Genomic DNA, 25069 nt, shown 5'->3' on the forward strand with positions numbered 1-25069 from the left:
CCGCTAATTGCCAGGCAACTACTTCGGGATCCGATGAGATAAGCCTCTCGGCTTTATGCGTCGTCGAGCAGCATTTGCGCTCTCCTTCTCCATGCCGTTACTCACCTGCAAACGCCAGTCAGAGGCGCTATCAAGCGGCCCCAGCGCAGTGTCAGACGGCGACTGCACAGCGAAGGCGAATAGTTGCGCGTGCGCCGGCGCCACTCTGTCTATGGCTACGACGTCACTCCTCTCGAATGCGGCGCAGACCAGCAACGGCGAGCCGCGCGCGGCGGTGGCGGAGCCTGCGCACGCGCCGGCGCCAGCGTGTCTGCCGCGCCTACGACGCCACTCCTCCCGAACGCGCAGACCAGCAGCGGCGAGCCGCGCGCGGCGGTGTCGGAGAGCGCGTGAGATGCCAGCTCCGGTGACCCAGCTGTGTGACATCACTAATCCTCGCGCATGCGCAGCACGGCTCATGACCCTCCACGCGAAATCGGCTTCGGCTAGGCAAATGTAGCTAACGCTACAAAAACGTGAACTCTATGCGATATCCTGCACTGGCACGGGACGCTAAATCTATGCGCAGCGGTGAGTGCACGACGCTTTGCTAAAGCTGTCAAATACAACCTGTAAAGCTGCAACGTCGCAGCAAACCACGAGATTCAGCCTCTTTGAACAAAGGCACTGACTGAGTGCTTAACGCACTCCACTACCCAGGCCTCGCGGAGAACGAAACTGAAACTGTAGAAAAAGATCCGTAGACAGTTCGCTAGCTAACGCTATCCAATCCGAAGCCTGTACTTCCCATCATTCCCATGGTGGTTGAACGATGTCAGCGCCAGTTTCCTCTTTATGTTATTGTTTGAAATTCTGTGCTAAGAACTAAATTGATAATTCTCTAGTATTTGTCTTGGCGTGTGAAGCATGTGTCCGAGTCGCAGACGTTGCGAAAATATCAAAGAAAAGTAAAAGCTAAATTACTTCGAGCTGTGGTGCTGGCGGAAAGTTTTGAGAATCCAATGGACAGCAAAACAGACCCGTATAAGGAAAAGCATTAACTGACCAGTCATAAGGAAAATAGTTAGTCACGAGTGTTATTTGGAAGTAAAAAGGTTAATGAAACTGAATCTTTCCTATTTTGATCACGCCACGAGGGCTGACGTTTCGTCGTAGCGAAAGTTAACGTTATCCAATGAGGAAGGTACAAGGAAATCCTCGAGGCCACAGGAAAGGTCTCGCCGAGGTTAAACAACTTGTATCAAAAGGTGGCGCTCATGTACGGTCACCGGTAGAGTTGCTGTATATGCTACGTTTAGGTAAGCTAGCATATACAGTACCTTTAGTCACCAGGGGTCGTCGGTTACTCGGTGGTGCAACAACAGCAATAACTGACCCAACGTTTTTTTTTTTTTTTTTGAAGACACCAATATTTGCGATGGTCACCAAGCAATGGTGACAACTCCTTCATTTATTTCCTATTTAAATTAAAAAATAAACAGACCCGCCACGGTGGTCTGGTGGTTATAGTGCTCGATGTGCGCGCGCACACTCACTCACTCACTCACTCACTCACTCACTCACTCACTCACTCACTCACTCACTCACTCACTCACTCACTCACTCACTCACTCACTCACTCACTCACTCACTCACTCACTCACTCACTCACTCACTCACTCACTCACTCACTCACTCACTCACTCACTCACTCACTCACTCACACACACACACACACACACACACACACACACACACACACACAAAATGTTGTTAACATGACCATCCATAAAATGTTCTTAAATTCAGCAGCCTTCTCGTAAATTTCTCGCTAGACCGTCGCGGTGGTCTTGCGGTTATGGTGCTTGACTGCTGACCCGAAGGTCGCGTGATCAAATCCCTGCCGCGGCGGCCGCATTTCGTCGGATGCAACATGCTAGCTCCCGTGTGCTTAGATTTAGGCGCACGTCAGGAAAATCCCAGGTGTTCAAAATTTTTCCGGAGCCCTCCACTACGACATCTCTCCTAATCATATCGTGGTTTTGGGACGTGAAACCCCAACAATTATGCATTATTATATTATCGCAGAGTTCACTTTAAGTACGCCTTTGTTCTACTTTCCTGCTTGTCCGTTTTTTTTTTTTTCATATTCTCACCAATAGACAGCAATGACAAAACAAAATCTCGTGTACCACAAGAGACCCGTAAGAGAGGAAAACGATCTTATTGAGGTCTATAGGCTATCTATAGCCTGTCTACCATCATAATTCTTATTGATCGGTAGGTTGTATACGTCGGCGAATTCAGAAATCAGCTTCTTGTTTTGGTCTGTGTGTGTGTGTCGGTGTATCTCGGCGTGCGTCTTGCGGCTTTGCCAGGAACAACGAGAGTGAACGCCATTCTTCCGTCGCGACGCCGCTCCACGAAAATAACGATAAAAAAAACACGGATAAGTAAAGGAAAGCAATCCGTCTGGCGTGCCCTGCCATATAGCGGGAGTTCGTGCGAGGGACCCATCAATCGGGTGTGTTACCGGCCGCCAACGAACCTCTGCTAACACCTCCGCTAAAATGCTCCTGCCAAACGGAAAGCAGCTGCCGGCCACGTAGGGTTGGAACGGAGCCAAAAGACGCCCGCGCTTCACTCGTATACCACTCCTAATGACGTCATTATACAGGGCACGTAAGCCGCAGCGACGGACGCTTCCAACGCGAGTAGCATATCCCACTGCGATGTTTCTTGGTTTTCCGTGCTTTTTCCGTCTATTTATTTTGTTCCTTGTTCGAATAAGTCTCCAATTCTTGCAGCTTCTCGAGGGCCGAAGAACATGAGCGCGTAAAGGAAAGGATACGGAGAGCGGCTCGAAATCAAGCAAACAACCCTACATTTTCTGTTCCTCTCTTTTTGCACCATTTCGTTCTTATTTCTCGTTTAACAACATCTTGGCACGCAGTCGCGGAGGAAAAGAAACGCGAGCTTACATGGGGTTTATAACGTGCGTGCCGCATAGTAATGGCGGGAGCGTGTTACAAACTGCCGCCGATTTGGCTTTAACCTTTCCTGCTTCTTTCGATCTGTGTCATGCGGCTCGGAAGATGAAGTACTTGGGTTACTCATATGGCCTGTCGCTAGCCGCGAAGGCCGTGGGTCAGAAATAAATGGCCTCCGAGATCCAGTGGCTCTCGCCAGCGCTACCCGATCTCGGAAGCGATTGTGTAACGCCCTTCGGAGCCTTCTTGGAAACACATGGATATTCAACTGTAGTGACAGTCTCGTCATGAAGCGCTGCGTGCGCGAGGTGCGCCATCCACATGTCCGTAAAGAGCAGCCATATAGGTATGCACTAATGTAGGCATGCATTCTTTGGAGACTTCTCCGCGATTTTTTTGGCTAACGTGACGTGACGTAAGGTAACGTAACGTAACGTAACGTAACGCAACGCCTTTCTCGTAAGAAACGTATAGGGCTCCACAGGAAATACATAGTAAACATATAGTGGCATAACAGTGAATAGCAACTTGAACCCCACCACATAACATTGTTTCAAGACTCGAACCCTCGACCTTATGGGCATGTTGGGTATCAAACTGTCGGCCTTCGAAATGTACAGGGACTCTAGAACCACCAAAACTTGTGAGCGTTTGGGATGTGGAACCCCCGACTTCCGAAGCATGTAGGGTATACAGAACTCTGAACCTTCTAAGCGTCTGTATATCGTTTAATCAACGAAGTAATAGCTAAAATGCATGGCAGTCTAAGTGTACTGGGACGGGGGCGTTAACAAACTTATAATGGTTCGCATACCTTTGATAATAGTTTCAAAGCTATAGTATCTATATATAATGTGATTGCTATTCTGTCGTCTAAAATTGGATCTTGAAGTAACACGTTTACATTATTCGCAAGTGACCGAGAAAAGGGCGGGAAAAGTAAGAATAAGCTGTGTGTGTGCGTGCGTGCGTGCGTGTGTGTGTGTGTGTGTGTGTGTGTGTGTGTGTGTGTGTGTGTGTGTGTGTGTGTGTGTGTGTGTGTGTGTGTGTGTGTGTGTGTGTGTGTGTGTCCTGCCCGCGATGCGCTACGCTAATGCCGTTTAGTATACTTCTTACGGACGACCTACGATTGCACATAACGCCGCTGCTGCGAAAGGCGTTTATACACATATTTAGTGCGGAATACTACTTAAGGGATCGAGGTCCTTCAAGGACAAATACGTTTCACGATTTCGTTGCAAAAGGATGCAGCGCCCCTTAAGGAAACGTCAGACAACTGCCTCTGGACGTTTGATTCCGGCATTCAACCAACCGTAACCGCAGTGCGGCGGTAGCTGTTGTTGTTGCACAACTGCCCATCGAGCCCGTCGAACATTTCTAAAGCCACGGGGCAGTCAGGCGTGCCCTTTCATCTGGTGGCTTTCACAACTGTGCGCCAATGCAAGTAAAGCTAGACATTTACAGATGCTCACAGAATAATTCGGAACACCGGACAGGTGGCCGCTCGCCGGTACGTGGAGCGCGCCGGTGGTACAAAATCTCACAGGGTGCCCTATGCATTCGAATAAGACGACTCCAAGGCGAACGCCACCTTCTTTTTCTTCTCATTCTATGTACTGAAGCCCCCCCCCCTCCTCGCCCCCCTCCGAAATCTTTCTGCACCAACGTGGTTTTTCACTGCCTCCGTGACCGGCCCACGTGATGCAATGGCGTCATAGTGACTTCATGGTGACGTCATATGGTGATGGCATCACGTGATGATTTTTTACATCGCTCGTGCTGACGCCAACGCCGCGGGACGACGGTCAACGCCGACGGTCAATTTCCGCGCTTGATGTGGCATGTAAGGCTTTGGTCCTGATACAGCCGTGGTCTGCGCGTGCGCGGTCTTCCTAGCAAGTACGGCCCCGCCACGGTGGTCTAGTGGTTATGGCGCTCGACTGCTGAACCGAAGGTCGCGGGATCGAATCCCGGCCGCGGCGGCTGCATTTTCGATGGAGGCGAAAATGTTTGAGGCCCGTGTACTTAGATTTAGGTGCACGTTAAAGAACCCCAGGTGGTCGAAATTTCCGGAGCCCTCCACTACGGCGTCTCTCATAATCATATCGTGGTTTTGGGACGTTAAACCCCAGATATTATTATTATCCTAGCAAGTACGCCTCGCTCCATAGTGCATCTGAAATGGTTACGAAAACTGAAATCTGGGCTAGTTTGTAAGAATGCATAATAGGGCAGGTAGCGAAAAAATACGAAGACATAAGCCAGGAACATTATATACACGAGGCAAGCGCAACTCGTGTGTGTTTCTGGCTTGTGTCTTCGTATTTTTGCGTTACCTGCTCTATTCTGAAATGGTGCTGCCCTGCGCCAAAAGGCTTGCATTAGGTGCATCTTAGCGTTGTGAGAGCAGGGTTGGGCCCGAGTCGTATATACCCTTCGGGAGTGTTCGGCGGTCTTTTGATCTCGCCGCCAGTCTGGAAACTGCTGCACTAGAGTCTGCGCAATGCGGATTATTACCGACCAAATGTCACGCCTTTGCCGCGTATATCCTTATGTGTGCAGTTGTGAATGTGTCCGTTCAAGTTTGCTGATCAAACGCGGCCTATAGCCTGTTGACGTTATGAGATATAGGCATTGCGTGTATAGCTGGGACATTACTCACACACAGTAGGATTACAAGAGCGCAGCTCCTAGCGTTTAAAATTTCGAGTTTTGCGATGTGAAACTCGGTAACTTATGAGCCACTTGAATGCCATCCTGCCACAGCCGGATATTGCACAACTGAAAGCAAGCAAAATCGTGAAAGGACCGCTGAGCTTTCGCTTGGGCCAAGAGCTAGCGGTTTACTTTGACTTTTTGCTTGCCAGCCTTGGCTGAATAAACTCTCAGGGTCCCTTATGCATCTGCCTAAGACGACTCGAAAGCGAAAGCCATCTTCTGCTTTTCTGTTTTCTCAGACGATGTTTTATCCACTAACAGCGCTCCTCATCGCGCAGCGGTGGAGAGCTCTGGTAATTTGGACCATCTGACATTCTTTATCGTGTACTGACATGTCACAGTACACGGACTTCTAGCATTTCGCCTACATCGAAATGCGACCGCTGCGGCCGGGGATCTTTATTTATTTACGACATATACTTGCCCTTAAGGCGTAATATTTGTTGGGTATATTTGTGTTAAATGTGCGCCGTTAGGCCGGTGTTGTGTATGAAGTGAAGAAGTGTATGAAGAAGAAGAAGTGAAGAAGAAGCATGAAATGAAGAAGGCCGGGGATCGAACCCGCGACTTTCGGTTCAGCAGCCGAGCACCGTATACCCACTGCTCCAGCGCGGCAGGCTTCCGTTCGATAAAATACGGTCGTATTAATAATGAAACGCATAAAAACGACTCAGCAAATTGAGGATCGCCGCCCAGAGTATTGCGTGAATAGACAACTAAAGCGGCAGTAATATACCGTGGGGCAGCCCAATATAATGCGTCGTATGTCTCTCGAAACCTGCTCCTATCGGCGTCGTATTAAAGAGTAGTTCGGAGCGTGGATTTCCCGGCCTAAATAAGACCCGTCTCGAGACAGTCGTTCCACCAGTTCCACACGCACCTGGATCGAATATACGAACAGCTCGCTTTAACGCACGCAACCGTTGTCCTCTTGGTGCCAGTATTCAAGTCGTTACACAATTCGCGGAAATCACAGGCCTGGAGGCATTTCACTGCTGGACCTTCAAGACGACATATCCTCTGCGTGTATATTAAGGTGAAAGCCTTAGACGCCTCATCAAACGCGAAAATTGACCGACGGTGTCGACGCGAGTGATGAAAAAAAAAAGGATCACGTGATGACGTCACCATATGACGCCATCGTGACATCACTGTGACTTCACACATAGCGTGGCGTCATATGATGACGTCATCACATAACATCGTCGCTTGGTTAAAAAGTGGGGCGATCGCGGAGGCAGTTCGAAACTAGGTGCGTTGCAGAAAGCTTGTGTTGCCTCCGATCTTGGAGGCAGTGCAATGCCACGTTAGGTGGAGAAAGCTTTCGGAGTGGGACTGAGAAGAAAAAGATGGCTTTCGCCTTCGAGTCGTCTTAGGAAAAGGCATAAGGAAACTTGTGAGATTTTTTTTTTTGAAGCGCAGGCATCACTTACAGAATCGCCTCGCTCGTTTCTCTCTCTTTCTATAATACGCGCGAGCTCATATAAGTACGGGCAGGTTGGTTAATTCGAGGATAGAAATAGAAATGGACACCCAAACGGCCTGGGCGAGAACGCTGCGAAGCTGTTTTGCTTCCCGTGAAGAAAGTGCACGCTGCGATGAGACGGTGATCCTTGCTTCATCGCAACAAGATGGCTTCTCGGAATGCACAAACGAAGCCGACTTGGCTTCACCATTTTCCAACGAGCCCACCAGGGATGACCGCGGAGCGTGGAGGAATCAGAACACGCGCACGAGAGTCGTGACGGAAAGGCGGGAAGTGGCACTGAGCCCTGCTCCCTCAAGGGTCGCGGAAAATAACGCCATTTTCCTCTCCTTCAAGGACCGCTATATGTACCGACCAACGAGGCCGTCTGAATGATCAAGCCAGAATGCCTCATTATCATATGATTTTGGCACGCAACACCTCAGAATGTAATTTCACAGAATGTTTTTGCAGAGTGTAATTTTATTTCAGTGCACGTGCAATAACCAGCAGCGTTACCCGCCGACGCTGCGGGAGAGTACGGACTTCATTGCGGGGTATAGGAAGATTTGACCAAGTCCTTCCTTATGCATCTACATTGAGTTCTGTGGACAGCATGTCTACGACGCGCGCCGTATGAGGGACTCCGCAATTATTCTAACCACACAAGCGCCATTCATTAACGCCCTCCTTAATTTAGTATCCGTCGCGTTGGCCTACTAATTATGGTGCTCGACTGCTGACCCGGAGGTCGCGGGATCGAAACCGGACCGCGGCGGCCGCAGTTCAGTGGAGGCAAGATGCTAGAGGCCCGTGTGCTTAGATTTAGGCGCACGTTAAAGGGGTACTGACACCTTTTTTCGAAGGCGAGTTTACTCTGCCATACAAATCTCCTGCATGCAGAGACGGCTCTGAGCAAGTGTGAAGCTCAGCAAATGCTGATAAGATATTTTATTTTGATATTAAGGTCAATTTTTCCATGGCGCACCTACTGACATCGACACTAGCTTGACGTCAGTCTGCAGTACTACTTTTGGTGACTTCACGCAGCAGTCTGGCTAGTTATGATGACGTCAGGTACAAAACTTCCAAGATGGCCGGCTTGTGCGTCACCAAAAGATTCAAAATGGCCGCTTCTGCGTCACTAACGGGGCCGAGCGGCCGTGGAAACGTCACCATATATTGTGCGAGCACGTGACGAGAAGCTCATACCGTGTTGTGACGTCAGGGTACAGTAGGAACCGAAACTAGCTTTTAAAAACATGCGGTAATTACTTTTTCAGGGTGCACTCGCGCTTAGCACTACCTTTTATAGGCTTTGAGGGCTTGGCCTTTCATTTGACGCAAAAAAAAAAAACAGAACGAAAAATTTCGTGTCAGTACTCCTTCGTGTCAATACACTCCACTGTTCTCGTTGCGCACTCAAGCTTATCAAAACAATCTAAAATAATCGGGAATGTTCGACATTCCGCACGGCACGCAGGGCAGTGGTTACATGGGGAAAAAAAGGAAAACAAGCACACGTAGCAATATTGTGGTTTTGGGGCGTAAAACCCCAACTATTAATATTATTACTCCTGAATTTAAGAGAACCAACGCGTTTGCGTTTCGTCCCCGGCAAAACGAGGCCGCTGCGGCCGGCCGGAACTGAACCCCCGACCTCGTGCTCACCAGTACGACTGCATACATTAGTCGCTATAAACTTCCGTGGCGCGCCGTCTTTATTCAGTTCAACACGCGTGACATTGAATTAGGGCGGCGCGCGCGCTTATGTTTGTAAGCGATGGGAGCGACCACAAGAACCTCCTCTGGGCACAAACAATTTAGAAATCTTTGATCTAGTGTGCCCCAAGCGTTGCGGAACGCAAGCAGCCGGGCGCACAAAACAATGCGAAGACAGCGCGAAAGAACGAGGAGGAGGAGGAGCAGGAGGAGGAAATAGACGTAATGACAGGGAAGTTAGCGAGTTATCACACCCGCTGACTACCCTGTGCTGGGGAAAGAGATAAGGGGGATAAAAGATGATAGAATAAGAGATGTCATAAAAAAAAAAAACGCCAGGCCTGCGCCGAAACCGCAGCACAGTCACAGCGAAAGCTGGAAGAGCGGCGTTTCTAGAGCCCGTTGTAAGCTCTCTTGGGGCTACAATACAAGCACACTAGAAAGGTACCCACTACGCCATAAATCACAATTTTTGTGAAGTTGGGAAGCATCTACTAAGCCATTATTCGTCATTTTGCGGAGAAGCGAGGCACCAGCTACACGCCTGTAAGGCATTATGTGCACTTTGTTGACGCGACGATTGATGACGATGAAGAATTATGGCTCAGCCCTTTGTAATGGGTTGGAAGCTTTAGACGGCCCACCAGTTATGTAATTTGCATTGGGTGACGCCCGCTCGCTATTTCCCTCTCCCGTCATGCTGTATAACATACGTTGACGTGGGAGAGAGACGGGGTGCGGGGGGCGAAGAACTTTACTGAGACCCCGAGGAAATGGATCATGCGCTCATGGGCTTCCTTGGCAACCAATACAAGTGCACTTGCGAGGAACCCACTACGCTATAAAGCATTCTAATTTTACTGAGACCCCGAGGAAATGGATCTGCGCTTATAGGCTTCCTTGGCAACCAATACAAATGCACTTGCGAGGAACCCACTACGCTCTAAATGTTTGCACCGATGTTTGCAGATTGTGGCACCAATTTAAAAGCATATGCTTCTACTGTATCGAAAAATTTATACTGTCTAAACGTAAAAAGGTGCATAAACGTACGCCTTGGATGACGAGAAGCATCATTCATCTCAAGCGTAAAGTTAAAAGATTAAAGAAAAAGCATGCTGACCCCAAATTTATAGCTGACGCTCTAGATAAGCTTGCACATGCCGTGCACACCTCGAAGGAATACTATTTTAATACGTCACTCGTAAACTTCATAAAGAATGATCCAAAGAAGTTCTGGAACTATATTAGCGAAAAAAAGAAACCCATATCACAGGTTTTGGTTAATGGTTCAGTGGTATCTGATCAGGCTGCCATTGCTCAACACCTCAATGAGTATTTTCATAGTGTATTTTCTACTCCTAGTGCTTCCCCATCTGCCATAAATGCGGACCATGCTGCAAATGTAAACTTTATTTCTTATTCTGGTATCGTTGCTATGTTGTTGAACTCGAAGACTAAAACTTCTTGCGGACCCGACAATATTCCCAACATATTTCTGCGACACTTTGCAGAGTCTGTTGCAAAATACTTAGTCATCATTTTTTGTGTCTCTCTGTTGTCAGTGGAATTGCCAGAGGACTGGAAGTCGGCGCGAATTGTTCCTATATTCAAGAAAGGTGACCGTCTAGTACTACAAAATTATCGACTGATCTCCTTAACATCATCATGCTGTAAGCTTATCGAACACATTATAGCTCATAAATTAAATGAATTCTTAGAAGAACACTCAGTTTTAACAAATCATCAACATGGGTTTCGAAAAGGATTTTCTACTACAACACAATTGGTTACTATCGTTCATACCTTTGCAGCTTGTCTTGATGCTAACGGCCAAATTGATGTAATATTCTTAGACTACAGTAAAGCATTCGACACAGTTCCACATGATAAACTAATTTTAAAGCTTCGGTTAGTTGGCATACCAGAATTATTTATCTCCTGGATCTCAGCTTATCTACGCAATCGCAACCAATACGTTCAGGTGGGAGAAAAACAATCCGACTGCCTTCCGGTGACTTCTGGCGTTCCGCAGGGGAGCGTACTAGGCCCCTTTCTGTTTCTGGTCTACATTAATGACATTGTCGATGTAATTAGCACCCCGGTACAAATTCGTCTATTTGCTGACGATTGTGTTTTGTTTAGAGATATAACCTGCATTAGTGACCAATGTGACCTCAATACTAACTTAGGCAATGTGTCAAAATGGTATGAACAATGGGGAATGCTTCTTAATGCAAATAAATGTGTGTATCTCCCCATAACACGCAAAAAAGTCCCATTAGAGTACACATACAATTTAGCTGAAGCACATTTACTTAAAGTAGCCTCCTATAAATACTTAGGCCTAACGTTAACAAGTACCTTATCCTGGAATTTGCACATAAATAACATCTGCTCTGCCACTTTCCGTAAATTGCGTTTTCTCCGCCACAAGCTCAAGACTGCCCCGCCTTGTGTTAAACTCCTCTCCTACTTTTCCCTAATTAGGCCAAAACTTGAGTACGCCTCCATAGTTTGGGATCCCCACACAAAGATTAACGTTCAAAACCTAGAAAGAATTCAAAGAAACGCAGTACGATTTATTTATAGTAAATGTCAACCGACTCCCCTACTGCATTACTAACGGCAAACGGTATAGAACTATTGCAAGTTCGAAGAAAAAAAAGTCGGCTACAGTTTCTTTCAGACATAGTAAACCACAGGCTATCCTTAGACACCGCAGCATACGTATCCCCCTTGTTAAGCAGACCCACTCGGCACCACTATCCTCATTCCCTAACGCCAATCTTCGCAAGGACTGACACTTTTCGGTACTCTTTTTTTCCACAAACAATAGCTGATTGGAATAAACTAACCGGAGCATTTCCCCAACGCCCTTGACCATTTTTGTAAACACTATTCTTTAGTGACTTCCTTAGAATTGTACTATGACCAAGTTGTTCAATTGTTCTTTTCTCTCCGTCTTATGTCCAAAAAAATTGTGTAAAAGACGCTTTGCAACCTTGTTTCATTCTGTTATTTAGTGTGTATCATGTAGGCTCACCCTGCCTGGACTTTTTGTCCGCAGTATTCTATAAATAAATAAATAAATAAATAAATAAATAAATAAATAAATAAATAAATAAATAAATAAATAAATAAATAAATAAATAAATAAATAAATAAATAAATAAATAAATAAGTAAATAAATAAATAAATAAATAAACAAATAAAAATTCTAATTTTTGAGAAGTAGGGCAGCAGGCACTGTGCCATTTTGCGTCACTTTACGGAGATCCATGGTACCTGCTAAACGCATGTAAGGCATTATGCGCACTTTGTTGATGCTGTGCCTGATGACGACGAAGAATTATGGCAGAGATCTTTGTAATGGGTTGGAAGCATTTCACAACCTACTCGTTGCACAATTCGCATTGTGTGGCGCCTGGTTACAGAATTCGCGTTGTGCGACGCTTGGTGCTTATTTTACTGTTCTACCGCGCTATATTGCAAATGTTAATGTGGTTCCCTCCCGACATGAAGCCTGTATAGGGCCTTTTTGCAAAGCAGTTTCAAGCACCGGCATGGCTCAGAGGTTGAATACTGGGCTCCCACGCAGAGGGCCCAGGTTCGAACTTCGTTCCATCCTGGAATTTTTTTCTTATTTCGTTTTTTTTTCTTATTTCGATCGATACTGGTTACGGACACCGGCGGCGGCGGACAACTACGGCGCCAAAAACGGCCGGTGAAATGATCTCATAACAGCTTTCGCTGTAAAAATTCAACCAGCTCCGTTACGCGGACACCGACGAAAGGGCGGAGCTGGAGGCGTTCCCTTCGTCAGGTTAACGCATTTCTTTGTTATTCAAGTATTTCAGGTATGTTGTATCACTGCTCTTCATTAAGCACTCCTTGTTAAGCTTTGTGGTGTTAGTATAGCCACCACCTTTTGTAACCACAAAGTATCACGTGTGAGTGGTGGGTCTGTGGCAGGGGCGTAGCCAAGGGGGGGGGTTGGGGGGGTTCAACCCCCCCCCCCCCGAAATTTTTCAGTTTTGCTTGCGTATATAGGCACGCACACATACAAACGCACGCACGAGCATACATAAAGTATGGTTGAACCCCCCCCCCCCCCCCCCCCGAAAAAAATTTCTGGCTACGCCCCTGGTCTGTGGCAACGCGCACGCCATTTGTAGGGCTAACTGTTGCGTTCATTTTTAAGTGGTGAGCGTGGGATTTACCCACTGTCTGTGGCGCATACCCGTTTTTGATGCCCACAAGCGTTACCGCGGATCCCGGACATGAAAGGCTCGGCCAAGAACAGCTTCGCCCAACACTTCGACCAATGACAGCTTCGTTTTGTGAAGATGTAGTTCGGGACATTATTTTGCGAATAGATCGAGGCGGCAGCAGCGAATATACATGGCGTGACATCGGAGGTGCCGGCTTCGCTGTTAAGAGGAAAGAGTAAAGCAAGACAGTGGAGAAGAGAAGAGGAAAAAAAAAACGAAGAAAATATTAGAGGAGAATACAATATACGACACTGCTTAAAGTGTGCCCCTATAAGACCAGTTGTCCGCAAGAAACGCAGCAACGCCCTCAGAACCTTTTGCGCTCATGAGGACGGTCTCGACCAATGTCCCAAGATCGTTCCTTCCGACAATGGGCGATTGTCGATCAAGTCCATCTAGCGCTCCTGAAAGGCCTTTTTGGCGCAATTAATCGAGGACATTCACAGAGAATTATATACCTTATGCTGAAGTATAGCGCAAAAGGGCCCAAGAAAAACACGACACTCGCTCCCAGTTAAAAGTGCGCTACTTTACCATACACGGTATAGTGATCAATAATGATCAGTCACCAACTAGCCCAGCTCTCAACCCTATTTAACTTCACAGAGAAGGTGGGTGATTGTTTCCTCGCAGCCACATTTATTATACAAGGGGTGTTCAAATGAAAAGGTACGAAACGACACTGTGGGTATAAATGAAGACTTGATTCAATGTATACACTGTGTGCCTGATTGCAACGATCCCATTGATGAATGAGCCGAAGGATTCTTTGTTCCCAGAATTCAATTCAATTCAGTTTAATTCTTTATTTGCAGGCGTGAAATATACAGAAATATCAAAACTTGTTGGACCCATAGCCAAAGGCTCGTTGCGGGTCCAAAAAGATGAATAAATAAAAGTTCCACGCACAAAAGAAAGATATAATACATACATATAAATAGTAATCGTACATCCTTAATTTGCACGAGCGAACAAAGGGAAAGCGAAAGTATGGGTAAGTGCACGATTGTATTTAACAGCTCTAGGTAAACTTACGAAACACGACTAAGCAAGGCAAATTCTTGCATTCTTATGAAAGGTTAAATATACATGGCTAATCCTAAAAGAACAAATCACTGGTTGAGAATAAATGTTAGTTAGCCACCGCAGCGGTGGCTACATGGTTGAGCGTCCGCTTCCAATGCGACAGGTACCGGGTTCGATTCCCAGTGCCGACCGGGAACCCACCGGTTTTTCCAAGGGGTTAGAGGAGTACACCTACCTGGCGCTCGGTTGTTAATGGGTACTCATCTCGAAAGGTGGCCCTATAAGGTTCTGTAAAGGCCCCTGGGCGCACCTTAACCCACCACAGCCTTGGTGAAATAGTCGAGCATCCGCCGCTGCTGTGGGAGGCAGAGTATTGCTGCCGCCGGGTACCTACCGGTAAAATAGGTAGAAGCGCGCTTCCGGCCTGGTGCTCGGCAGAACGAAGTTCATAGTCGCTTGGAAGGGCACACAGCCTGTGGGAAATTGGCGGCATGGGACCGCCAGAGCTAAAAATAAGGTCATCCTCTTTTTTTTTTAAACCTGTGGTTTTTTTTTTTCCTGTGGTCATGACGAGATTCAGTCCTTCACAGCGTCCTTGAGTTCGTCGTCCTAGTTGAAGCGCTTACCTTTCAGGTGTTCTTTCAAGGGACCAAACACATGGAAATCCCAGGCGATGAATGGTGGCCGGTTTTACACCTTCCGCAGTCAGAAATCGGATAACACCCAGCAACTCCTCAATCGCCGAATTTTACTATGTGAACGCCATCCTGTCCTCACCCGCACTGCCGCGTCAATTGGACGGCGCTCTTTGTAAGAGGCTCTGCTCTCGGCAGAGCCTCCACGGCAGAGACTCCAATCGATCCACGACAGAGACTCCAATCGCATCCCTATGGATGTCTCGCTACGTTCTCCCATAGCGGCATAGGCATCCATGTAAACGGTCATGTTGTTACGACGTTTCGTACCTTTTCATTTGAACACCACTTGTACATGTCAGGCTGCTGGCCATTCCGATCCGAAGTGAGTGTTGATTATTTGCACGTCCCGGGTTTCGGCACCAAATGTTTAAACGATTGCGTTCCAGACACTGCGATCAGACTCAACTCCGTCATAAAGGCACAAGGTAAAATATACTTTTATTTGAGCTGCGTGTGGAAGCGCCTGCTTTCAGTTCTGAGCGTCCCCGCCGCTCGTGCTCTCGCGCTCCTCTTCTTCCTCGGTTCCTTGACTCAGCCCGGAACGTGCAAATAATCAACATGAGTATATAGGCATTCGTGAAGGCCACACCAAGCCACAGGCGGTACAGGAGCGTCTCCTCAGCTCTAAGTATTCCTGACGGAAGACGGAGCTGTAGGTTCGGGTCCAAGTTGCGAAAACCAGCGTTGCTAAATTCCGTCGAACTCCACTATGCAAGTGACAGTTCACGTTAGCGCGAGCGAAGCTTTGTAGCTACGTCTGTTCCAGGTAACCGTATAGCTATACACAATGAAGAACATCAGGAGGAGTTCGGGCGGCCTCATTTGGCCACACAGTTCATTCCCGTATAGCTATATACCGCAATGGCCCGGTATCAAGTGATACGCTATCTTGTGTTTTTTTCTCACTAGCGCGGCGATCAAGCAGTCTTATGTCAGCGAATAATTGTTAATTTGGTCCATGACGATATGGCGACATAGTGCACTGGAGAGCTGCCTTGGAGTCGGAGAAGAGTGACCATATCCGTGACGGTGCTTTAACGACAAACCCTAGTGCCCCCTCCCGCCTTTGCCACATTCCGTACGCCTATGACTATGGGGGTGTTTTGTGACTGGTAAGGTTGAATGAAGGAAAGACGATTACTTTTAAGGGCTCGTTTCTTAGTTAGACACAATATTAATGAGAACTAAGAGACAATAATGCCAAAGAAAGTACAGGGGATGTAATTTGTTGTAATTAAGACAAAGTGTGAAGGGAAGTAAAGTGGACGAAAAGATAACTTGCCGCCGGCAGGGACCGGTCCCTGCCGGCGGGAAGTTATCTTTTCGTCCACTTTACTTCCTTCACACTTTGTCTTAATTACAACAAATTACATCCCCTTTACTTTCTTTGGCATTATTGTCTGTTAGTTGTCATTAATGTAGTAAGGTTGAAGTGTGGATCAGTTGGTACATAACGCTGAAAGAATAAAACAGTCAAGCGGACGATGGAAAAAGGAGAGAAGTGGCACACGCAACGAATGGACTATCAACTGTGCTTTATTAGCAAACACCATCTTCCTGAAAACCCAGGAGCGCAGGCGTGTCTTTCCTATCACTTTGACGTTAGCATCTCGGTTTTCAAGTAGCCCTTCGTTTTTTTGTTGGTTGAACAGCGCATGCGCTCCTAGGTTTCCGGGAAGACGGTGTTTGCTAATAAAGCACGGTTGATAGTCCAGTCGCTGCGTGTGCCACTACTCCCGTTCGTCTATGGTCAGGCCTCCTGACTGGTTTATTCTTTCAGCGTTCTGTGACTAGAGTTTGGAACATCATTTTTTTTTTTTGCGAATAGGTCGAGCCATAAGCACCGAATATACCTGGTGTGACATCGGAGGTGCTGACATAAGGCGAAGCGCCCGCGGCTTCGTCGACAAGCGATCACTGCCGTGGGACATCGGTCGCCTCTTCCGATTGGCAGGCCGCCCAATTGGCCGGGAGGACGCTGCCGAGTGTCCGTGGCACGCGCCGGACGGCGCGTGCGAGGACGCTCGAAGAGGAAACGATATCGCGCGCCGCCGCCGCCGTGCGCGTACGTACGTGCCACGCTCGTGTCAATCGTGCCTTCGCGGAAGACGTATAGCGTGTTTGCGAGCTAAGTGCTTAACGATTTAGTCAAACGATTCAGTCGACACATCAAGAAATTACGGAGTCATTGGCGCTAATCACCACTTTGTGTGAATTATTACCTATTATAGCCCAAATCACCGTGACCCACTTAGCCTATAATATATCTCTCTATGTCTTGTATTATTATATCTCTCATATATATCAGGGTGTCCCAGCTATCACGCAGCGCGATTTAAGAAAAGAGGAACGTCGTTACGCGAAGCACACGTAGTGCATATTGTTCCCAGTGTACTGCAGTAGCCGCTACTAATTTTTTTCGTTAATGAGGTTTAGTTAGTTAGTACTAATTATGTTTCTAACTCGACAAATACTCACCTAATCATTAAAATGTCGATGAGGCATGTGTAGGCGCGTTGAAATCACATCTAACTGTGCTATTTTCAACAACGCGTACTAATTGCTTGCTCGCTTTTTTTTTTTTTTTTGGCTGATAAAGAAAGCCCGCAAGATCGGAAAAATGACAGGTGACTAGACTGCAGCGCGCATCAGGAAGCAGCGCCCTCAAACAGGATCACTGTGAGGTAGCAAGTCATGACTACGCTCCCACCTTTTGCGGGTGGGAGCGTAGTCACGCGTTATTTTGCATATTTTGCGTGCTTTCTTTATCAGCCGGGAAAAAAAAAATGAGCACGTAATTAGAAGGTTGCCGAAAACAGCACAGTTAGATGTCATTTGAGCATGCCTACATATGCCTCATTGACATTATAATGGTTAGGTGAGTACTTGTCCAGTTAGAAGCATAATTAGGACTAATTAACTAAACCTCATTAACAAAAAGAGTCGTTGGGGCTACTGCAGTATACTGGGAACTAGGTGTGCTTGCAGGTGGGCGGATTGCAGAAAGATGACGAGGAAGGGATGTAGACGAAGTGCAGCAGAGGTTATGGCGTGACGTTTATGTTCTAATACGGTCGACAAGGGTACCGATATGGGCTTGTAGGTTCATCGTAAACTGGCTAGTAGCATAGCGCGGGAGCACACAAGGACAAGGAAGTAGTACTAGACGAGCACAAGCGCTACGATACGCTTGTGTTCGTCTCGTACTTTTTTGTCCTTGTGTGCTCCCGCGCAGTGCTATACTAGCCAGTTTACTAAATACAATGTTCACTTCTGCTGTTTTAACATCGTGTGCTTTCATCGTTACACTTTGTGGCTGCGCTTTGATATGGCAGCATGAAGCGTCCGCGGGACCCACTGGTTAGCGTCGTTTAGGAAATCTTGCGGGCACGTGATCGCAAATGGGAGGCGCTCGCGCAGCAAACGCTCCTTCGCATGGAAAACGGGGTTGGGCCTTCTGCTGCTAGAGTTTGTTACACGGTGTAAGAAAAAAAATTTGTTATGACAGCGGGGCGTCTAGAGATAAAGAGGATGCATGCGTAGAACAGATCCAAGGCGAGTGTAATTGGCGCAAGACCATAGAGAAGGTGGACGTTTGTGAAACGGTGGCTCGGACATCCGTTGAGACCTGTGCACCGAACGATCCTTGCGTGAGCTCACGACGCCGGCGCAGAAGGAAGAAAACGAGAAAAAAAAAATCACAGGGTCTCTTATGCATTCACCTAAGGGTACCCGAAGGTGAAAGCCATCTTCTTTTTCTTCTCAGTGATTTTGCACTGCCTCGAGGATTGGAGGCACCTCACCTGGTTTTGCACTGCCTCCGTGATCGGCCCACCTTTGACCAATGATGATGTCATGTGAGGACGTCACCATGTAACGTTAGACTATGCTAGGTCATAGTGAATCACGGCGATTTGTGTCGTCATCACGTGATGATGATTTTTTTGCATCACTCGTGTTGGCGCCGCCGACGCGGGACGCCGATCTATTGTCGCGTTTGATGAGGCGTCGAAGGCTTTCGCCTTAAAACTCCTGTGAACCTGACGATCGCTGCTTGCGCTGGTTTTTCATTGTAGCTAGTACCACCTATAGTGACTGTCAGATCACGACACCTCGGAGAGCCATTGCTGTAGACTCCGACGTCGGCGAAAGTCAGAGCGGGATTCCAAGCCACGACGCGGCCCATTTCTAAGAGCCACCATGGATACTCCGAAGATGGAGTTCGTTCAAGGGATCACTGTAGTCAACATCGCGGCGTTCGCATCGGAGGTGGAAATATCAGGCCACGATAAAAATCAAAGAAAAAAAAAACTATAGCCAGTTCCACAGCCAAGTGAAAGTTTTCCTTAGTGGGGAGCATTGATTAGCCTGTGTTTGGCTTGCATCTTATGTTTATCGGCTCTTTTCTGTTCTTTCGCGTTCTTTTCTTGTGTTTATCGGATTTGTTTTGCGATTATCTGTGTTCCGTTCTATGGTCTCCTTTCTGCTGTTTTTCTACTGTTTGCTGCTCTGACAGCGGTGCGTCCAACTCCCAGCGCCGGTGGTGGCGGGAAAACTTTATTGATTGTTCAGGGGAAGGGGTATAATGGAAAAGAGCGGGCAAGTGCGTCCCTATTCCAGGACTCCAGTGACCCTGGCTACAGCGCTCCGCCTGGTCCAAGAGGCCTCTTCGGACTTCCAGCGCTGGCGTTTCGCCTCCGCTTCTCTCTTCTGTAGATCTGTGTCTAACTCCCGACGCTGGCATTTCGCTGTCGCTTCGCTGGCTCGGCCAGACGAATTTGCCGATTCGGCGACGCTGGCGTTCACGGGCAAGCGCGCAGCTGGCGTTCCATACTTGCAGCCTGCTTGGCTTATGTGTATCAAATGTGGGACCTGCGTGACGCCAACGCGAGGTGACGACAGGGTGGTCCGCAGTTTAAGGGACCATTAACACTTTAAGCGGGGCGCACGGCCACAACAGCCGGTGGCAGGTGAAATGGACGTAGGGAAAAAGCGAGCACAAAGAGAACTTGCGAGGTCCGGGTTCGGACCTTGAAGTGCACTTTTGAAGATGCAGCTGCCATTGACTTGCATCAGTTTACTGCTCACGATCTAGGAGGCTGAGCCACGCACTACCTTGCGGTACGCGATGAATCCCAAATTCGAGCAATTTAGACAGCGGCTCCAGTTTAAGGTCGACCTGTTTCACCAGCACGCATGACTGTCACGGTGGACGCCCGTGCTAGAAATGCCAGGGGGCTTTTTTTTTTCCGCAACGATCCTTCGACTTCTGTTCCTGTCATCACTGTTGGCGACTGGCCGACCGCTCGCGTCACAAGCGGCACTTCGGCGTGTACGTGCCCACCATCATCGAAGAGCGAACAGGATCACTACGAATTGTGCACCCTGATAACGGCCAGGTAAATATTGCATGTGGGGAATCACACGTGTAGTCGTTTCCGCATTAATGAAATAAAGGGTTCGGGTGGTGGCGGTCACGGTCGCGATGACGTCACTGTCCTTGCGACGTGTACGGCTGCACGTCGTGGAACGTTTGCCTAGTTCCGCACATCGGAGCTGGCCACCTCGATCGCACTTTTGTCGAAACAGCACCACAAGAACAGAGAGAAAGAGGGACTTTATTATAAGAGTAGACAAAGTTGGCCTCCTCAGTTCAGAAGGCCATGTGACCTGGCACCTTGCCTCGCCCTGTTCGGAAGCTGTTGCTGGCCACACGCCGCACTGGCACGGCCGCTGGATGGAAAAGCTTTTCCGTCGAGCCGCCGGTACTGGTAACCAGGGCCGAGAATGGTTAGCTGGGTCTGCCGCTGCTCAAGGGTGGTGGGAGGAACAGGAAGACAAAAGAAATGGTAAACCAATGAGTGACTCACAAAAGGACACGGAAGACATTGATTTTGCTATATCAGCGGACAGCTAACATTTAAGCTTACATTCGCCGCTACTGGTACTGGTAGTGTGCGCGTAAATACGGTAGTTGAAATTGTCCACATCGTGGACATCAGATACCCAGTTACAAAATAAGTCCGTAGAAGAAGTCCAGGAATGCTTTGCCTTGAAAATTCTCAGGAAATTGCTTGTCCTGCGTCATTCCTTTGATATTCACATTTATCTATCGCGCTGTTGAACTATTACCACGTATGACAACAACGATGTCTGGCTCGCTTAACTCGCAGTTACGCGTGTACGCCACGAGGTTAAGGCTTTCAAAAAAGAGTCACGCAGGAGTTGTAAATATGTGTTTTATTTAACTATTCACGCCCACCATAAGAATGGCACGAAAACCAATCTTGTGGTCAAGTTTGATTTTTTCCCAGTATATGGACCTATAGTTCTCTCAGCCAGTGGGGAGTTTAGTCCCAAGTTGAATAGGGCTCAATCGGTCACGCTCAGGTTACTGCAGACGTGAACGTATCCCACCCTAGAGCACCCCTAGAGCACCCTGACTTTCCGCAGTCCTACTTTAAACGCGGAGACGAGTCCTGCTCTCTTGATCATATGCTCTGACTGTGCCCATTCAATGTGGGCTCCGGTCTGCACAATAAGATGAAACGGGATGAAGCTCTTCGAAGCTCGGACTTCCCTCTTCAACTACAGGCTGTCCAGAGGGCTCGGGCCGTCGGCGAGAGTCACCACCTCCCGGTTCCGTCCTGGTTGGAACCACCGACTTGATGGGGAGGCCTCCCTTCATCGTTTTCCTCAGGACTATTAAATAAAGTTCTTGCCACTGTCACTGTTAGTGGGGAGTTTTCACGCACCAGTGGCGCAACTCGTGCTCAAGCACTGCGTATAGTCGCGCGTGTGAAACCTCCTACCAGCCAGCTGTCGTTCACGGCGAAGCCTCAGATATAAGGCCAACCGAGCTATAGACCCCTTCCGTTTGCGTATATCTGTATTGGACCGAGCGCGTGCTCTTAAAAATGCATTACACGAAATGGCCTCGCCGCATCGCGAGTTTTCCTTCCGCATATGAAAGCCAAGGGCAGGGAAACATCCTCATTTCAACAGAAGCAAGCTTTGGATAATGTCTGAGGTGATAACGTTGGAAGAGCCAAACAGAATCTGCATTAATGTGCGTGCACGTACGTCGCCCACCGACGCGGTGTTGATGAGCGTAGAAAGGCTGTAGAAAGAGTGCACTCTTCCTGTAGGCCTTTCTACATTCATCGCAACGATGCCCGGAACACAATCGAACTATATTCACGAGTGTCGTTTGTGCTCCGCGCATCAGGAGGACTTTTACCCTTTTACCTGAGGCATCGTATACAGGTTGCACTGGTAATGTTAGGGTATTTAGTGGTTCTCGTCAGGTGGTGGACGCTATTATTAACCAGTGGAGCATAGGAATAGTCAGAAAGGGGTCTGGGGTGTTCAAATACGCGATCTTTTCCTAACTTTTTAAAGTTTTTGTATAAGTACAAAAACGTACATACACAACGATCAGACGTCCCCCCCCCTCCCCTCCGCGGATGAGATCCTGGCGACGACTCTGCTTTGGAATAGAACACGAGATGCGCTTAATGGGCTCTTATGTGTAACGCGACGGGTGCGCACACTGGCATAAATGTATTTGCTCCTGCGAGTAAATATAACATTTTCTTCGCACGAGCGTTCTATGTGTTTTCTTTGAGGTAACGTAAACTTCTCGATTTAAAGAACTACTTCTCGATGTTCCGAGAAATATGAGGATTTAGCTATCATGTGTCTGCGCTGACACCGACTCTTCATGGTCTTTCAATGACCGATCTTCAGAGAGGAAAAATAAAACGCCAGGCCTGCGCAGTACACGCAGCACAGTTATACAGCGAAAGCTGGAAGAGCGGCCTTTCTAGAGCCAGTTGTAAACTCTCTCGGGGCTGCCGCTGCACTTGCACCCACCACGCTATAAATAATAATAATAATGGCATAGGAAGTACCCACTATGCCATTATTCATCATTCTGCGGAGAAGCGAGGTGCCCGATATACACATCTGTGAGGCATTTTGTGCACTTTGTTGATGCTGTGGCTGATGACGATGAAGAATATAGCAGAGCCCTTTGTAATGTGTGGGAAGCGTTAAACGACCCACTAGTTACGCAATTCCCATTGTGTGACGCTTGGTTGTTATCTTGCTCTTCTAACACGCTATATTAGATCTCTTAACGCGATTCCTTGCCCGACATGACGCCTGTATAGGGTCTTCTTGCGAAGGAGTTTCAAGCACCGGCGTGGCTCTGACAATAAAGAAAAAAAAAAACCGGCGTGGCTCTGAGGTAGAATACCCAACTGCCACGCGGAGGGCCTCGTTTCATATCCCGCTCGATCCTAGATATTTTTTTTTTTTCATTTCGCGCGATAGCGGTTACGGACAACGTTGGCGGCAGCAGCGGATAACAACTACGTATACGCCACCAAAATCGGCTGCTGTGATCTCTTAACAGCTTTCGCTGTAGAAAAAAAAAAAAAAAAGAGGGCGCTCAAGTGCTAATTACACTTAGCTCTTCAGCAAACTACTGGCTTGTATTCCACTGTTTCTGTTTCCCGACGCTTGCTTTGCCCGTTCTTGCCCTCGGGGCGTAAAATAAAATTGAGCGCACGCAGCGCGAATTACGGGTGTCAGTTAACGTCGGACTTAGCAATGCACTTTTGATGAGCGACTAGTGCTCCGTGTAGTTACTGTTCTGCGACGATGACTTTGTTCTCGCCGTCTTGAGCGTAAAGTGAAGCATGTGTATACAGGTATACGTCAACAATGAATACCGGGTAAAAACGGTTGTTAGCAGAGTTTTGATTGCCACTCGCGCTTTCAAGGAAAGAAAAGTCGAGAAACGGCCGCGCTTCGGCGCGAGCCTTGAATCGCTAATTTTCTTTTTGCCAGAGCGAGCGTCGGACGCGGCCAGCGAAGCGATGATAATGAGCGAAACGCAAACGGGTGTAGCGGGATGAGTGGACGAGATAAATGCGGTGCAGGAAACTGACTGACACTCCGCACGGGCACCGGTGCACGTACCCGTAAAAAGGCGCCGACCTATTATTCCGTCGTTGGATGCATTTATCGCCCGGCAACACTGCGTATACAGGCGTGCTCGCGATGTTGTTCGTGTGCACGGAAGCACGAACAACGGCCCCTAAAACGGAACCCTGACACTTGGCTGCCGAATTCGGGGCCGTGCACGTGAGCCGGAACGACATTCGTCAGATACTGGTATAGGCGTGATTACGAACGTTAATGACATCCCATGTGAATCAGGGTGGCGAAAAATAGCCATACGGCCTTGTGAGAGCTAAATATGTACATATCATTCCTGATATACCTACTTTGCCCTGAAAACATCTTTGTCCACTTTGTCTTGAAACGTCAGCTATATATCTCTTTTATTTTGAGACATCACTATGTATGTTTCAGTTTGAGACGACACCTACGTGTATACTTTATCTTGAATAGTTAGTTACATATGTCTATTTTACTTTGAAGCGTTACCTATGTAGGCCTATATTTTATCTTGCTGTATCACCTATCTCTACTTCATCTTGAAACGTAACCTAAGTCCACTTTCACTTGAAATGCCACCTTGGCAAGTTGTTTCGTTTCATCCATAAACTCTCCTATAGCTCTGTCTCACAATTGCAACACTTCTTCAAATAATGACCCCTATGCTGTCCTTCGCTTCATTATATCTCTTGGTTTCATATGGGCCATCCAGCAAGCCCGCGAGGCGGCGAAGAGGCAAGACCTCGATGTCCCCACGTGGGAGGCCTAGGCCAAGGAACTTAAATTGCTGGTTGATAATAAAGTTTATTCCTCCTCCTCATATGGTTACCTCTGACAGTTAACATTCGCCGTGGGGTTGTTTCAGTTGAAAGAGCATATGCTTTGGCATGCTGGTAATCGCTGTTCGCTTTACCATCCGGCGTATCGTTCATTGCATACTGACACTGCTTGAAGTTGAAAATTTTTTTATTCAATACAAAACATGTATATGATTAAAAAAAACACGCAGTTTTGAGACCCAACAAACTTGCTCAAGGGTCCCTACGGCTGTATCTGTTCAGGATAAGCTTAATCCGCCTCTTGTCGTCGCTTCGGCACTTGATGAGGACACTGAGATCCGTTCTTCTGGTCTATTCTCTTTTTGTCTCTCTTGTCTCCCTCTATATCGTCGAACCGATTTTCTCATGCCAGTGCGGGACAGCGAACCGAAACTCTCGTCTTGGTAA

Source organism: Rhipicephalus sanguineus, chromosome 9, assembly GCF_013339695.2.
Source record: "Rhipicephalus sanguineus isolate Rsan-2018 chromosome 9, BIME_Rsan_1.4, whole genome shotgun sequence".
Classification (NCBI taxonomy): domain Eukaryota; kingdom Metazoa; phylum Arthropoda; class Arachnida; order Ixodida; family Ixodidae; genus Rhipicephalus; species Rhipicephalus sanguineus.